Source organism: Eucyclogobius newberryi, unplaced genomic scaffold (assembly GCF_026437365.1).
Source record: "Eucyclogobius newberryi isolate DKJ021-1_F unplaced genomic scaffold, fEucNew1.0.hap1 SCAF_7, whole genome shotgun sequence".
NCBI lineage: Eukaryota > Metazoa > Chordata > Actinopteri > Gobiiformes > Gobiidae > Eucyclogobius > Eucyclogobius newberryi.
The window spans coordinates 9731575-9749148 of record NW_027316389.1 but is presented as its reverse complement, the minus strand read 5'-3'; the positions used below and the strand labels follow the sequence as shown (position 1 = coordinate 9749148).

Genomic DNA, 17574 nt, shown 5'->3' with positions numbered 1-17574 from the left:
CTTTAACTGGACCAGTGGACTCATAGTGAAAATCTCTCTCTAAACACACTCAGTATGTGACCAGGTTTTCTAGTGTTCTATTCAATGATTAAAAGTGCCATTGGACTTTCTAACCTCTCATTCATATCTGCATTGGATGTAGAATGAATGACCATAGCTCTGTTCCCACACCCTCCTAGGCTAGTTTGGTGGCTGCTCGTACCTCGTACCTCATCCCCTGCTCTCCCTGTCCTCTCCTGGATGCCTGTCATATGTGTGAGTGCTGGAGAGTTATGTGTCAGTTATCTCCTAGTGGAAAACCAGTGCCCTTGTTGCTTCATATAGCCTGGCTCGAGTGACCGGCCATTGATAAGACTAATGTCTCCGATAGCTACCAAGCTTTCAAGTCCCGTCACAAAACAGCCGGCTCCCTTTTATGTTGTTTTCCCAGCCAAGGACAGACAGGGCTCCCTACAGGACTGAGCTGGCTAATCAGTAATCACTAGCTGCTGAGGCCAGCAGTCCACTTCAGATGGACTGCTTACTAACATTTCTTCAACTTATCCCTAGTACAATTTTGTTTCTCATTTGTTGCTTACTTTGTTTACAGTATCACATGTGCGAATTAGTATATTTATGTAAAATAAGAGTTGGAGCCTTGTTTTATCAAAGGTTAGTAGTCCAGTGTGAAGGATTTACTATGTTTTTCTTTGTTTTTGATATGTTTTGTGTTCTCACTGTTCTGTTGCATATTGCCAATTAGAAGTGCTGCTGTATCACATAAGGTATTCAAGGATCTGCCACACACATGGTGTTATATTAAAACATTAGTACCACTATATGCATTCATTTACAACTTGCCAAATAAATTGATTAGGTAACAGAGAGTGGACAAAAGAGGGCTCATCTCTGGCTTCAGTCCCCTCATCAGAGCCAACTGCAGCAGGGCTGCTAAAAAGTTTTATTCAGAAACAATCTGCTCATGTTTGGCACCAGAGCCATGTAGCCTGTGTAGTTTTATATACACGCTAAACAGTTGTCTGTGTTTTACACAATTAGAATTACATCACTATCCATATTATATATAGAGAAGGTTTGGAAAATCCGCATTAGCAGACTTTATTTTGACCCCTCTTAAAGCATGCTATATTGCCATTCAAAAGGCCCACAGTAAAAGTGACTTTTGTGGAAGAGTTAGAGTCAGCATGGAGCACATTCCTGGTGCCCTGGTGCTGTGTGGCTGACCGGGCAAACCAGAGCCAGATGGTACCTGGTACAGACTACAGGCCCACTGAGGCTAATTCTGCCTTTAGAGGGACACACTGCACAGTACAACCAGTGAGCACGGGGCTTTTATAGGACTAGGATGGGGTTATATGAAGGGCAGAGCTGGCCAGCAGTGACTGAAGACATTACATTTAAAACACTACCACAAGTTTAACTACTAACCAAGTGTCTTTGTGATGTTATTTTCACTCTGAGATTCGCCCCATCCACTTATGCCTCAGTCTGTCACAAAAACAATGTGTTAAGATAGCCAGCGGAAATAACTGTGATAAGATTAGACTTGTGTGCCTAATATTAACTCACATGTATTTTGAAACCCAATTTTGAATTTAATTGAAAATAATGTCCTATTATATATATATGTTTTCAATGTCAATGTCTGTATTTGTTTTAAAGGTATGTTTTTTTTCATGTATGTTTTCTGACCCTCTCCTTCCCGGAGCTCTCATGTTTTTCACATTTAGTTACTTTTGTATAAGTTGAGCTAATTTGAGTGTGTGGTTTGAGTTCATGTGGCAGATAAAGAAGTTGTTTCCTGCTGTAACACTCCTGTTGTGTGGGACTGGTGTCTTTGCTGTGAGACAAGGAGCATGTTCTCATAGAGGGTGCTATTCTCACTGTAGTTTTAGCAGAAAGGGCTGTGTAATACATTATTCAAAACTGAATTTGATTACATTTAATTGAATTAAAAGTTATTGAATAAATCAAATACATTTTTTGCAGTGCACATACAAGAGTGCTTTCAATGTCAAAAAGCAAAAGCCTCAAAGTTATATAGTAGATCTGCTTAATAGTATAGCTTCCCAGTACTACTACTTTTGCAAACAACCACTACAATCAAGCCAAAACATTGTTCCTTCTCAAATTTTTCTCGTGTCCTGTCAATTCATATTAGTCAAAAAAGTAATTTATTTTATTGCACCCCTCTTTTACTTTAGAAACAGAAAGAAAGATAACTGAACCCTGACTCAGACTGAAAGTTGTCAAATGCCCTGCCCGTCACACTCCCAGCACCACACCTCTGTTTCACATCCACTTTGGCCAATAATTGAACCAAATTATACAGTGTATAATGTCCTTATCACCTATGTTTGTACTTGTTCAACCTCACCCATATCCATGTGTCCGAGGTGACGTCACACGCTCGTTGCACCTGCCATCTTGAGGACATAAGCAGCATGTTACACTGTTGGCTGTGCCGAAAAGTCTCAAAACAAAGGATTTCTCTCCTGTAACATCTTCAAAGACCCCGTTTGTTGCCAGACAGTAATTACTCCAGACTGAGCGATGAACTGTTTGTTTCATGTAGTTAGCAGCTGGCTAATGCTAGTTTGTATTGCATGGCTATGCTAATAAATGTTAGCCTAATTGCAGACAGTTTTAACAAGCCTAATTTCCACCTGTCTGGGTGTTATAATTTAGGATCAGTCACTCATCCGCACACAAAGTCTGTGCTCTTGGAGGCTTGAAGGGCTTGTCTGGTGCAGAGGACTCGTGGACGAGGAAGCTTGGATGTAAATGTCTGCAAAAGTTTGTTGTGGCAAGTTGTCGCTGCTTATAAGTGTTGTCAGTGACTCGCCGCTGTAGATTAAAGCCCATAACTTCTGTGTTCATGAAGTATCAACCCTTTTCATTTTCAGTTTTATGCACTGTTTTTCACATGTCTAACAGCAGAGATAGGCAACAGCATGCGGTAACGACAAATAAGTCACATTACTGGAACCCATGAATATGAGCACTTATCTCCCATCAAAGTGTGACACTCTCAAACAATGTATTGTAAAGTATGTGTTAATGAGTGCATATTTTCACTTTACTTGAACAATCATTCTTTTTCTTCAGCTTAATTTGCTTGTAGATCAGTAATATATTCTTGTTTGTGTGCAGCAGTTCCACCTTGCACACTGGTGACACACATTACAAAGATTCTTTCCATCATTCCAAACATGGCAATCATCAACCAATCACATGGGATTCAGCCCGTCAAATGCCCTTATTTTGCCCGACAAGATTGGTTCATTCAGGAGTTGAGTCAAGGAGAGTTCCCCTCAAGGAGCACAATCAAAGGACCAAGTGCTAAATGTGAAATAAAGTTAGCAGCCTACAGCAATGAAACATAGTCAATAAAATATATTGCCTTGCATTTTAAACTTGAGCACTCAGAAAGTTTCCTATCCTCACCCACATTTTTGTACTTTATAAAAATGTATAGCCATTTTCAAAAATAAAAACACATAATTGATAATCAGCTGTTTTTTACTTTGAAAATGCGAAGAGGGGCCTAGACCACTATTAGTAAAGTATCACTGCTTATTATTCCCAGGGCCGGCCCAGCCTATAAGCGAACTAAGCAGCCGCGTAGGGCCCCGAGGCGTTAATAGGGCCCCTAATCTGGCAACCCGTCGTAGCGCTGCTGGCGCGGCAGCGCACACAGCGGTAACATAACGCACAAACCGCATTTATTTGTAATGACAATCTGGCAACCGAGACACCAGACCTGCGCTGATTGGTCAACTTCATTGTGCGCGAGCAGAACGAGAGCAAAACATAAACACAACACAACGTGGTCCCTGCGTGGTCCTCATGTCCAGAGGAATATATCCCCCCGATGCCGAAACACGAAAGAAGAAACTTCTTGACGATGTAAAGAAACTGCAAACTCAACAACACTCTCCAGGTATTGAACTTCTCTTACAAAGAGATGGTTAATGCTGCTGTTTGAAACAACACGATTCTGTCACGTTAGTTCGCTCAGGCTGGAGGCGACGAGAGCTCTGCCCCGCGCACAATATGTGTCTGAATGAAAGATAATAAGCTTAACATTTACACCAGCCCCGTAGTGTTAGCTGCAGGTGAGGCCGGGGAGGGGCCTCTATGCCCGGGTCACTAAGAGGCGGGGATCCGGTCCGGACGAGCGCCGTCTCGTCCAGAACCTCTGACGTGAGACTTTGGAGTGAACAGTGTGCGGCCCTGTCCCGGGCCCCCTGTCCCGGGCCCCTGTGCAGCCTCAATTAGAGATGAGCGGGTTTGAGTTTGCGTCCCTCTCTCTCACATCACCATGTGTGAGATCAATCGTGACTCGTGATGTCTGTTTTACTTTGACTTCTTAACGTGCAATAAGTGGAACGTAAAGGTTTATGCGTGTAAGGTCCATCAGCCAATCACATCGCAGCATTGTTTCATGCAGGAGTCCAGTGTCTGATGTTCTGATCAGAACAAACATTTATATTGTAATTCACTTTTAATAGAGCAATAAAACATTTCAATTTATTTAAAAAGCATCATTAGACTATTTGTTATAAATTATAATAAATTGATAGTGAAAAATAACCAGACATATTATGATTACGTCTGTTATAGAATAATACTATATATTTTTATACAAAAGTGGCAAAGTTGCAGAAACGCAGTCTCTTCACTATAGCTAGGTTTGGACCTTCACTTCTAGTTCTGGTCATTCTCTGGGAATAATATGTTTGCACTGTTTTATCAGTGTTAATTGTTAATCAAGCAATGCTTATGCCATTTGTTTAATTTAATATAACTTGTTTTGTCACTTTGGCAAGAAGGAACAGTTGGGAGCTGTAAAAGATAAATTAGTAAGGATAACTATTACTTTTACATTTTCAGTTAAAATGAATCAATTTGATCATAATTATTTTTCATAGCCAATATTGTATTGAGTAATTAAGTACCATAATGTATTAATAACTGGCTTTAATCATTTTCTCCTGGCACAGTTTCATCACATCATCATTTTATAGCATTACAACCTCAACATTTTACTCTTACTTTAGCCGGCTGGACCACATTAAAATGCAGCAGAAGACCCAAAAAAGGTCTGAAAATCTCTGGGGGAAAGCCTTAACGCCCACAAATACGCCCAAAAACATTGTGGGATTTAAGTTATCAATATTTGAGCTTGTGAGGTGTTGAGAATAAACTAACTGGATGCCCTGGAGTTTTGGTGCGCTTTGTTTGCGTTGAAAAAAGTTCCCATATGTGAATTGTTTACTGACAATGGCAATAAAACTGATTCTGATGACGTGGTGAGGGGCCCCCAAATTTTTTTTCGCTTAGGGCCCCCTGAAGGCTTGGGCCGGCCCTGATTATTCCTGGTCTTGGGCCCCTGAGGCCCATGGGACTACACAGTTGCAAAATGTCCCAAATATCTGCAGAACATATCTGCAGAACAGGTTTACAGGAGAGAAGAAATATACAAGGAATATGGTAACCAGGTATGGTGATATTTGTCAGATAAGACAAAAATTCATTCATTCATTTCCTACCGCTTGTTCCCTTTAGGGTCGCGGGTGACTGGAGCCTATCCCAGTGACTTTGGGCCTTAGGCGGGGCACACCCTGGACAGTGGCCAACTCGTCGCAGGGCCAACACAAGACAAAAATGAACAACTTTATTCAATGTTTATCATTCTCACTGTTATGTTTGTCTGGCCACATTAGATGGAGTTATGCTATCATACATTCGGATGCAAGGCCTGTCACTCTCCTATTTATACAACCTGCTTTATTCCTCTTAATTTTCTCATTTACATGCTGCTTCAACTTTTTTGGCATGCAGAAGTATACATCAGCTTGTCTACAAATATTGTTGTTAAAATTATATTTACTATTTCAATAATGATAACTCCAGAAATCAGATAATATTCAGATTTTGATGTGCATGTAAACATAGCCACGGAGATGTTTTATTCATTTATTTTTTGCTTGCACAAGCTACTTCAATGTAATATACTGTAGAATTGTGTAGAGTACGATTATGTTTCTGTATTGTATCTAACTTCTTAGAACAGAAGTTCACCCCATTCATTTTAAGGAAAATAAAATAAAAGAATAAATCAAATATTAAGTATTGTGAAAACTTTAATGAAGATAAGTTTGTTAAATAACGTTCGGGAGCAGGACCACACTCGTTTCACGCCCCTTCCTGCATCCAGGTTACACACATCAGCGTTCGTGACTTCGTGCCCCTCCTTCTCACCCTCTTGTTATTATTATTCTAATTTATCTCCTAGATTGGGTGTCGAGGCCTGGAAGCCTACAGACCTCATCGCCTAAAGGCCCAAAACGCCATCCATTTCTGTACATTTGTGGTGTTCATGTTTCTTGTAAGTCAATAAACACTTTGCATCATAGCTGGGGTTGTGGTCCATGCTAGGGAATTCAAGGTAAAATACATATTTGACACTGAAAGCAGCAGCTCTGCTATATTTAATTAACTTGCTATTATTTCATTGCAAAAGATGCTACAATATTAAAACTATTAGAATGGCAATATCCTTAACCACTATAGCAGATGTAGATGTGTTGATTAATATGAAGAAATGACTTGAGGTTCTTTCTGTTTTATTGAGGAAGAACTTGATGCAGAGCTTCATTGTGAGTCCCAGGGAGTAGTGTGAATGTTTACATCCTCATTTACATGCAGAATCAGCTGATTGTGGCCAGCTGGGTTAGACTTTAGACACTTCCTCTTTGCTCTGGTTCCCACTTCCCCTCATGAGCATGAATGAGTAGACTCTGTCAGAGCAGCTACATGATCAACAGTCTCACCTCCATTCATGGCAGGAGCAGTTCGCCTCAAGCCAGCGCAATGAGTGCAAAATCCCTGAGAATCATGTTTCTTTGTCTCACTTATGGGAATCAAAACAAATCTTTATGAGTAGGTTGAGTCATGTTCCTTGGATTTTTTGAATGGGGTCAGGAAGGGCATGTGACCATTTGTTTTTTTTTTAATGACTGTGCACAAATACAATTTCAAAGCACTAGAATCGGGACATGAACCAGTAACCTTAATGTCGCGTTCACACCAGGCTTTTAGATAGGATTTGAAAACACCCGTCCAATTAATTTTGTCTGGGGGTACGGGGGCCGACTAGGCTAAATATGAGTAGCTTCGGCATTCTCCGGACTAATAAAAAGTACTTTAAAAAAGTAAGTATGCGTATCTCGGCGTATTTTCCGACGCTATTACAAAATAAAGCGGCGCTTTTAACACCATGCGCCATCGGACGTCACGAGTAGCTTCGGCAAATGAGTCACTTCGGCATTCTCCGGACCACGGCTCGGCAGCCAATCAGAGCCAAGCAACCAATCAGCGCGCAGCATGCAAATTTTCACTTGTAAACAGTAAACTGTAATGGCGGACTAATGTCAAACGCTCCCCGGCCCGATTTAATGATAATATTCACTTTATTTCTAAGATGTATTAATAAAATGCCCCCGTCCATGCACCCGAAAATGCCCGTGCACATGTGCGTCCAAGGCGTCCAAGGCACATTCACAGCCTAAGAGTTTGTTGTTGTGTTCTCGGTGTGGCTTCTTTATTCAATAGCAGACAAGGTGGAGAGAGTGGCTTTATTGTATTTGCTTTACACATTTCACAGTTCATTTATCATACATTTTTGCCGTAAGAAAGAACAAGATAAGCCCAGCACGGGTTTATTTTGTTCCTTCTTATGGAAAATGAAATATGTAGGTTTAGGTGCATTTTTTCCTGTTGTGTGAAGCACTTTGAATTGCCTTGTGGATGAATTGTGCTCTGATTACAGCCGCCAAAACTTAATCTTTGTTCATCTCCTCAAATTGTGCATTCACATATAGACTTTAAACTTTAAACTACAAACGTGATGCTTTGAAGCAGCGGTCTGAATGAATAAGAGTATCCACTACCCTACTGCTGACTCAAAAATCCTAGGACTGTTCGAGCTGTTCTAACTTGGTTTTTCTTCTCACGCAAGCAAGTTTAACTTTCAAATCGAAGTAGAACAACATGTCCCTTTGACAGAATAACGCAAAAGAACAATATGACTTGACTTTTGCTGTTAGCACAAACAATCAAGAGTATAGAATAACTTTATATGCAGCTTCAATCTGTTATTACCAAAATTAGCACATTTATATCGTAAACGCACATTATTTTACCATTTAAAAGATTGATATAATTGCACTGTTTGTGATGTGTGTGTTATCGACAACAGAATATTTTCCTGTGGCTGAGGCTACTGTGGATAGAGATCCCCACAGACTCTGGCAGGTGTCTTACCGGCACCAGCGTGGCCTCACATCACAGTATTATTTGCGTACACAGATGTTTGAGCTTCCACCTTTGGTTTAAACAACAGATCTGCAAAATCCCCTAAACTTCATTGTTTAGACTTGAAAGCGGCAGGGATGTCTCTACACAACAGGAGCAGTACTGCATCTGACAGTGCAGCCACACTTTGCCACATGCACTGTAGGTTATGAATGAGCTACAGCTGCAAAGCCCACTGGTCAGCACGGACAGCTGATGAATGAACCAGAAATTAGCTAAATAAACTGGTGGGTGATGTGGCAACATTTGTTGAGCAGGCGTCCGTTACCCCGTCCTAATATCTTCTGTAGACATCTGGCACTGCAACCATACACACCCTATTAGTGCATGAATATGTGAAACATCCAGAGAGGCCATTGAGTTTTCCTCAGGGGTTGCTGAGGTCATTTTGAATTATAATCTCGAGACTAACAGATTAGATATACTTTAGTTTTGCTTTATGTATGCTTATATTGCATTTTGAATAACTGCTATATATTTATTTTTGAAAATTACAAATGTTTACTTTGTAGTCCGTGTAAAAAGCACACATTCTTGGAACTCTTTCTGCTCATTTCTCGCTTATCAAAATATGTTATGCAGTTCGAAAGCTGATTTTTAGAACGGCGAGCAGGGGTGAAACATGCACACAGAAGACGAGAGAGGACAAAAGCATTAGTCGCGTTTAGGGGCTTCCCTCCTCCTCCCGTGTAAGAGTGGACCTTGAGCCAAACCACACAGACTCCACTGTGTCATGGTGTGTGTGGCCCTGTGTCCATGAGGTCCTCCAAAGAGTGACTGAGCAAAACATGACTCAGCAAAAACATATCAAAAGACAGAAGAAAAAGGAGCGCAGCATCATTGTTCAGGGGGCGTCACATTAGTGTCTTTTAAGTAAACAATGGAGCTGTTTTCTTTCACACACAAAGATGCTAACATAAAGGAGTCCAAAGATCAATCACTTTCAAACTTGTGGGAGGGAGATTTATTATTATTTTTTTAAATACTGAATTGTATAAAAGTATTCATTATTATTTGCGATCTGGAACTGTTGACAAGGGAATATTAAATGAAAAGAAAAAATTGTTTGGGGGGTTTTTGGCCAAAGGTTCTGTAGTTTTAGTCAATTTATGAGCTTAAGAGAAAAAAAACACAGCAGTGATTCATGAGGATCCTTGTCTGATATAGAGGAAAAACTAATTCCAACCTATTTCACACATTCAAATAAATCAAAGCATAGATGTCATGTCATATTCATTTATTTGAAATGACACAGGAAAAAGAGTTAGACACATTTACAGAAAATCATATAATACTAAAAAACAATACTCATGTTCCCGCTTCAAACCAATTCAGAGTACAAAATGTCTCTTACTCGTACTGGGGTTCTCAAACTTTTCAGGCTGGGACCCTGAAAATAACCCTACAACAGTCCTGGAACCTTTTAAAAGTAAGTTTATTCATATATATTTTAGTAGTTTATGTTATCTGACCCAAATTCACTAAAACATACTGTTTTCCATTTCAAAAATAGATGTAATACAGTGTTATATTTTTTAAATGATATTATGAAATCATCTCGTGACCCCCAGCTTATGCTTCACGATCTTTGGGAACCGCTGTTTTAGTATACATGGTTGAGGTAATTGTGAAGTTACCGTTAGTTGCTTTAGTGTTTTAAACCAGTTCCTAAGAAAGTTGTGCCAAATACACATGTTGCTCAAGAGGCACACCACTTCCAGCAGAACCCCTGACACACCCCCAAACTGGTCAGACTAGTTTCACCCAAGTTTACCTGCAATTGAGTAAATGTATTCAATGTTGCAAATTGCACACTTTTCCAGTTGACCTTTTAAGAACGTCCAGACAGCGCAGAATGTCCAGTTCCTTCAGCCGGCTCAGCACGAAGGCCATCGACTCCTTTCGCCGCAGATGCCATCGCATTGTCTGTTTACCTGCCTGTCCTGTACTGTTTAGCTTCTGGATATTTATGCGGGAGGAGGGGGGACATGGACGTGGGGAAGGGTTGCAGGTTTATCCAGCTCTAGTCCGATTGATTGTTTACATGACATCTGAATTACGGACCAGAAGACGTCGGGACCATTTGCACCTATTGATTGGGGAGAATCGATCTACAGCAACTCAATCCACGTGCCCGGGTGTACAAGCACTTTTGACAATGGATTTAAATTGGACTTTGCAACTTATTTCATTTTCCTGGCCCGCATGTAAACCTAGTGACTCTCTTTGGCCGCGAATAAGTTTGCATCTATGTGTAGATAATTGAGCGTGAGTGAGCACTTGCACTTGCAGTTCCTGTTTGGGGAGGTCTGCTGCTGCTGGCAAACACTGTCTGGTCTTATCTCTTGTGTTTTATGTCCATGGTAAGCTGGGGGCACAAGAAGCCCTTTGTGGCCTGAGAGGTGGCTGGTCCGCTTCCAGGGCCGACCATGCAGCTGTTCACCACTGTTGGACGTATCAGTGCAGGCATGTCAGTGTGCGGAGACATGAGATATACAAGTGCTCATTTACAGTATATGTGGTGATATAGAGTTGGTATAGGATTTCAGTGTTTATGTGGTGAAATGCTTTTATGTGTGTATAAGATGTGTGTGCGATGCTTTTTATGATTATGGCATATGAAGCGGTTTGGTCACGTCCATGAAGGACTTTTATGTCGATGCAAAGACTTCAAATATTGAATATCGAATGAAGTATAAGTTTAAAGCGTATCTGACAGGTTCTCATGTTTTTCTAATTAGAACTTTGTTTAGTGGGATTTTTTTTTTTTTTTAAATAACAGGAAGTAGAGTGGAGTTCTAAAACTTAATCCCTCTGTTTATGACGTCCATAAGTGATACTACAGCAAAAATGCAGCAGCAATTTATACGCAATTTACAAAGCTTTTCTGACAGTATATAGAATATTTTAAGGTTCAATTTAATTCAAGTACTATTGGTATTGGTATTATTATTTGTAACTTCATAACCTTTGCGTAATTTATATGGACTTTGGCCATTGTTTACATTATGGTTGCTAGGTAACAGCTGTGGAATTATCTCTACCAGGAAGTTTAATTATAAAAATCACAAAAATTGTTAAATTAAGAAACAGTAAGCAGCATTTTCTTTAAAATCTCGAATATAAATATGTTTTAGTGAAATGTGTTGTTGAACCTGTCGTATGCACGTTCAGTATATGTTGTTATAACGTCCCAATAAATCTGTGAATTGTGTATTGAGTTTAATGGTTTGGGTGTTGACATACATTCCTTTTATGGTGTGGAAAAATATTTAAACTAACCTAAAGAACAAAATACTGTGTTTCTAATCAACCCCTCTTTTACATCACATAAAATGGCATTAGCGTTTAATGAACAGGTTCTCTCAAATATACACAGACATGGCTAAAGCTTGGAGCATATTCAGTGTGGCCCTCTTCTGTCATCACTTAGGGCCTCATTTCCCTTCCAATGGTCATCTTGTGTCTTTGGATGATGTTGACACGTCCGAGTTCTTTGCCTTGACCTGATTGATCACTTTTGGGAGGTTTTCCAGGTAACCCTAAAAGGAGAAACTGGGGAAGTAGCATTGTTCTCCATTTACCACTTAAGGCTACTTTCTCTACATGTAATAGTTGATGGTACAATATGATTTGGTATATGCTTTGCAATTGCTGTCCCTCATTTATCCTTTCTTGGGACTCATAATTATCATCCTTTTAATTTGTCCAAATCTGCATACAATGTGCTACTACAGAAACGTCTTATTGTAGAAGTGTTTTAAATGGGTCTTTTGTCTGAAACAAAATGCTGAATGAAATTTCACCTTGGTGTTTGTACTATAGATTACTCCTTTGTTTACTTCCGTTTAGTGCATTTCCAAACACTGGAGTCGAACTGGAAAAACAAGCTTAAAATGTGTCGTTTTAATCTTAGGGAAAGACTTCCGGACACTTTTGAAAGTTTGAAATGTTGTGCTAAAACAAATATGTCTTGTTCTATATGTTTGCTTTGAAGCCTCAGGGATACACCGAAGCAAAATACAGCCACCTGCACAACCTGTTTTCTTTACACATATTTGCTTTATTATCCATCTGCTTCTAAAGTAACAGCTTACCCACTGAACCATCAAACCTGCATATTGCTGTTAAATCAAGTATTTATATCTTGCATTATAGTATAGCAGCTGTAGCAATGTAAAAAACATTCATTCATATTTATTTGCTTATACATATCTTTAAGTATGTCATTCGATAAATTACATTGAGTTATATCATGAATCTATCTGTGACATGAACTTTTTACGCATTACAAGCCCTTTTGGAGTTTAATAATTCAACTTCAATGTAAGAAATATCTGTGGCAAAAAATGATCACTTAAACATTTTGAGTGTGACAGCCATACTTATCTTGTTAATAAATATTGCTAAACCACAGTTTTCTTTCTATTTGCGGCATTGTATTTTTAAATAGCACTATTTTTATAGCAATCCATTTGGAGAGCATCTTTCCTTTTATCTTCACACCCCATTTAAACCCTCAGGTCCTTTGTGAACATATATTGTTGTCAGATTGCTTCAGTGCCAGCAAAACATTTGTTGCACTCATTGACAAGAACAACGTGACATTCTTTGACTTGTAAAAACACGCTGCCTTCACTGTGGCCAACCTCATCCATCTTGTTCTGCGCATTTGAAATGCACAGTCTGAGACGACCTTTTGTGGCCGTGTCACTTCCTGTCTCTCGGCTGGTGTCCCACTGCAGGGAAGAGGGTCAGGAAGGTTAGCAGGTTGAGATGTTAGCACAGGTTTACTGACTGTGTGAGGCTGCTGAGGGTGGGTGGGGTGCACAACCTGTTCTCACAACACTTTTGTACGGGGTCAGAGCACGCTAGATTTATGGCTGCACAAGTTTGTTGGAAGATGTACTTAAACCAATAGTAAAGTAGAAGTAGTGTCGTGTGGAACCAATAGGCCCCAAAAAAAACAAAAGAAGCAGTTTTTCTACAAGCAGTTTTGGTGTGGAGATTCTGGATTTACTGAATCTAAATGATGTTGGTGTTGTGCAGTAACTTGTTACAAAGTAAGGGACTGTAGACTAAATGTTTTCGTAACACAGAAATTCCTGCATTAGACTTTAATTTATTGCTGGGTAATTATTATCTCAAGTAACTTTGCATTACTTTTTCTTACCAACATATCTTATCCACAGAATGCAGTCCAATGAATGCATAGTTCATTGGATCGTTATGTTAATTCTGTTTTTTGACTTGTTAAAAATCGCTACTCTGATTTTCCCTGCTCGTCACATAATGTCACATTTGGTTAACAATATCAATTGTGCATGAATCACTCTAAATAGTCTATTTTGCAGATCAGGTCTCCTTTAATACTGTACTGGTTCGACACTCCTAATCAAAGCTTTGGCGTTATCTAATTTATTGTCATTAATAATGGAATTTATTTTAGAGTAACTTGCCAACGCTGCAATTAAATAATATAATATGTATATTCTATCTCCATGGGTGAAGTATGGATGGGTTTGTGCCTCAACGCTATTGCTAACCTCAATTAAAATGTGAGATATAACATAAACAGGCAATTCAAATTGAAAGTAAAAACTACCCAAGTAGACAGAGAACCCGACCTGTAAAAACACAGAAGTATCCTCCATTGAAGCATTCACCTCATTTGTCTTTAAGTCTTTAACATGTTGATAGTGAAATCCACCTGAAACTCACTGTTCACCTCGTGGAACCCTACTTTCTGATTTTAGCACACATTTTCCTCGTATATTGTGACTATAATTAGCCTCCTAATTGTTCTCACTATCTTAGAGCCTAGTTTTTATTCTGTTATTCTGTTTTTGAAATAGTTCTTGGGACGTAGCCAGCTTCTGCTACAAAACTAAATTGCTATTGAGAATGTTGTTTCTGTGATCAAAGGGATGAAGATTAATGTACTTAGATGATGAAAGGTTTGTGGTTGATAGAAGATTATATATATGTTTTTGGACTCTTTGTGTGAATTCTATGGTGACATCCATCATCTCTTTTCTTTGTTTAGCCTTCTATTTTTTATTACCTGTCTCACTTTTGTGCCCATTGTACACACTATTGTAACTGTAATTCATTTGATGTATTGATGTTGTGTCCCTGCAGCATCTGCTTTTGTCATGCTAACCAAAGGGACAAACACAGACGGGGAATTTCTGACAGACTGCTAATAAACTCTTCGACAAAAGATACTGGGGAGGACTCTGATATGTATTTCTTTCTATTTAACAGAGGCTTGTGGCTTTCTATTTAACAGAGGCTTGAAAAGGATGGTAAAGCTTTTGAACAAATGCAGCAGAGACCAAAGACTTAAGTTTAGTGTCGATCTTTACCTGGGTGGCAAATGGGGCGGAATGTTGACACAGGCTTTGGCAACGGGCTCACAAATCAAAGTGTGCGCTAGAATGGGGGAGATTAGGAAGTCAGAATAGGTCTGCGACTCTACCTGTGCTGCTGGGCTTTTGTTATCTCCCACCTGGATGAACTGTTAACGTTGCATAACTTACACAGACAAACAGATGCTGGCACCACAAGAACACAGTGCATTTATCAGGTTGTCTATTCTCCAGCGGGACGTTCCCCTAATGCTTTGTTCCAGTGTCTAAAGTTATGACATGTTTTCATATCGGTTACTTTGAGGTTACATTCACTGCCCTTCGCATGATTTGACGTACAATTACATAATACCGTCATATTCATGTGCAATTACTGTCGTACTCACACGCAATAATGTCACAGTCATGTGCATATCACTGATGTAAATAGAGTGTTTATTTTACCATTATTAGTAGTATTATCTTGTCTTATGCTAGCTGTTTTTATTTTATTTTATCTTTATTTTTCCCTCCATTCCGTATTAGGAAATGACTGGTTTTGTGTATAGGAGTTTTTGTTTATAAGAGTTTTGTTTATAAGAGTTCTTCTATTAAGAGTGTTTTTTAAACTTCCTATAAGTTATCTGTCCTTCTCCTCTGTATCGACCTGCGTTGCAACAATGAAATTTCCCCATGTGTGGACAATAAAGGAATATCTTATCTTATCTTACGTTTCAGTGAGATATACTATTAGGGAGGACTGTCTAGGAACCACTAGGAAGTAAATGAGTACTGCAAAGTACTTTCATTTAAAGGTGTACTATGTAACTTTTGGTGGAAGATCTGCCACCTGCTTGTTTCCGTGGAACATTATTGCTTTGCCTGGAATGTTCCATTAACTTGTTTGTCTTGCATTTATTCAATCAACTGAAGCTTGGCCTGCTTGTCTCCATTGACACAGATACATTTAATATCATATTGTGTAACATTCCAGGCAAAGCAGTAAACATCTCCATGGAGACAAGCAAGAGGCAAACATACATAGTGAACCTTTAAGTTGTGTTGAATGTTGTTTCTCATTGTATCATGCGATTGCCGTAATGTTTCAAACGGCAAACTTTCAAAGATACGTCTGAATAATTGACAATGTTTAAAGCAGGATCTTAAGTATTGCTTGTCACTTGTCCTGATCCCATTTCCTGGCTTCTGTATTTTTGGAGGGGATCCGTATCTGCCGTGTCACCTGTGTTGTATTCCCATTGTATTGGAAAAACTAGATGGTGTGTTTTGACAACTTCACATTTGAGTGCCTTTTCCTTCCCGTGCCATCTCTGCTCCATCCCTCCTTTACTTAACGTGTAAACTGAACTTTGTCCCGCTTGAGGATATTGGGCTGGATGCTGGTTTACGGGGTAGGGCAAGGCATAGGCTTTCGGAAGTGAAGCTAGCTCTCCCTGACCCGATGTGGTGATAGGCCCCAGGCTCGGGACACATCGCCCCGCATAAGATGACTGGGAGGGGGGGAAGGAGGAGATTACACCTGATAGGAAAGAGACTTAGCGTAAAGTCAATTGAATCCTTTGTGGAATAATCCGCTCTTTTCATCCAAGTCATTGTGATGAGTGATAAAGCTTGGAGTGCGTATGAAAACGAGTCATGTATTAGCTGCTGGTATATTATAGTCTAGGGTTTCAATCACTGGGGCACAATGTATATATTTGAGGGAATCTGACTAAAATGATAGAAACCACTTTGAAATGTTGTGTTTTGTTGCCTAAAAAAAGTTAATAGATGCATCGCAACTAATCAATTAAGATAATTTTCAATGAATTCAGTAATTGACTAATTATTATCTGGACTTACCATAAACTCCAAAACATACCATATGTTACAAAGGAGGTTTTATGAATCAGACAAAGCAGGAATTACTTCAAAAAGACACCGGAAACATGTGTATTTGGTATTTTTGATCAAAAACCTATAGACCTTATTCATTTTATTTTATTTATTCTGTTTGGATGTGGAACAAGGGAAAAGTCTCACTGCTAAATAAGCTATAAAGTAGATTGATTTGTGTAAAATATCCAATGTTCATGTGCGCCACCAAGTCAACAATGCACCGATACCCTGAGCGGCCTGAAAACAACTTTTTAGTCTGTGTAGAACTTATTTCCTCTCGAGGTCGGGAACGCCATGTGACTAATACAAGCGGAAGAAGGATCACGTTGTATGGCCGGCTTCTCCAATACGGTGAATTTTGTCTGTAAATAAACTCCACCGGGACGACCTCAAACTGCCTTAGCTTCATCTGAGTCTAATTTAGATATGCATTTGTATTTACGGGCATATCACGGGACTAATCAATTAGTAAAATAATTGTTAGTTTTGTTTAATGTTCACTCACTGTGGATGATGTTCTTCTGTTGACAGAGTTTTACTGGCAAAGACGCCAGGATCAGAATCAGACAAAGTTTTATTACCATTGTCAATGAACAAGATTCACAAACTACCCATGGAGGTGTGGCCTACAGCTTCTCAAACACCCACATTTCACAATTGCTTTTACAGATTCTTTCAAAGGTAACTTGCCCCAGACTGATAAGTGGTCAAATAACTTCCGTTAAAATGCTGATAAATTAATTTTACATAGTCTGCAGCCAACACAAGTCAACCAAAACCCGCGCAATAACATGTCATTTTAAAACTCCTTTGTCAATCAGTGAATTTGCATTGACTGAAACAATTATTACTATTTTCTGTCAAACCCTGAAGATTTTTTTGGCATTTTTTATTCTGTATTACAAGAACTGAATCGGGATTTCCACTTCCACTCCATTTACTA

The 17574-nt window shown here is 39.3% G+C and overlaps 2 protein-coding genes across 2 annotated transcripts in view; one reads left to right on the top strand and one right to left on the bottom strand.

Moving 5' to 3' along the window:
* steep1 (STING1 ER exit protein 1) overlaps nt 1–17574 on the top strand; it is a 189763-nt gene that overhangs the window by 14415 nt on the left and 157774 nt on the right. The window lies entirely within an intron of this gene.
* Nucleotides 1–17574, bottom strand: part of ferry3 (FERRY endosomal RAB5 effector complex subunit 3) — a 452554-nt gene that overhangs the window by 337155 nt on the left and 97825 nt on the right. The window lies entirely within an intron of this gene.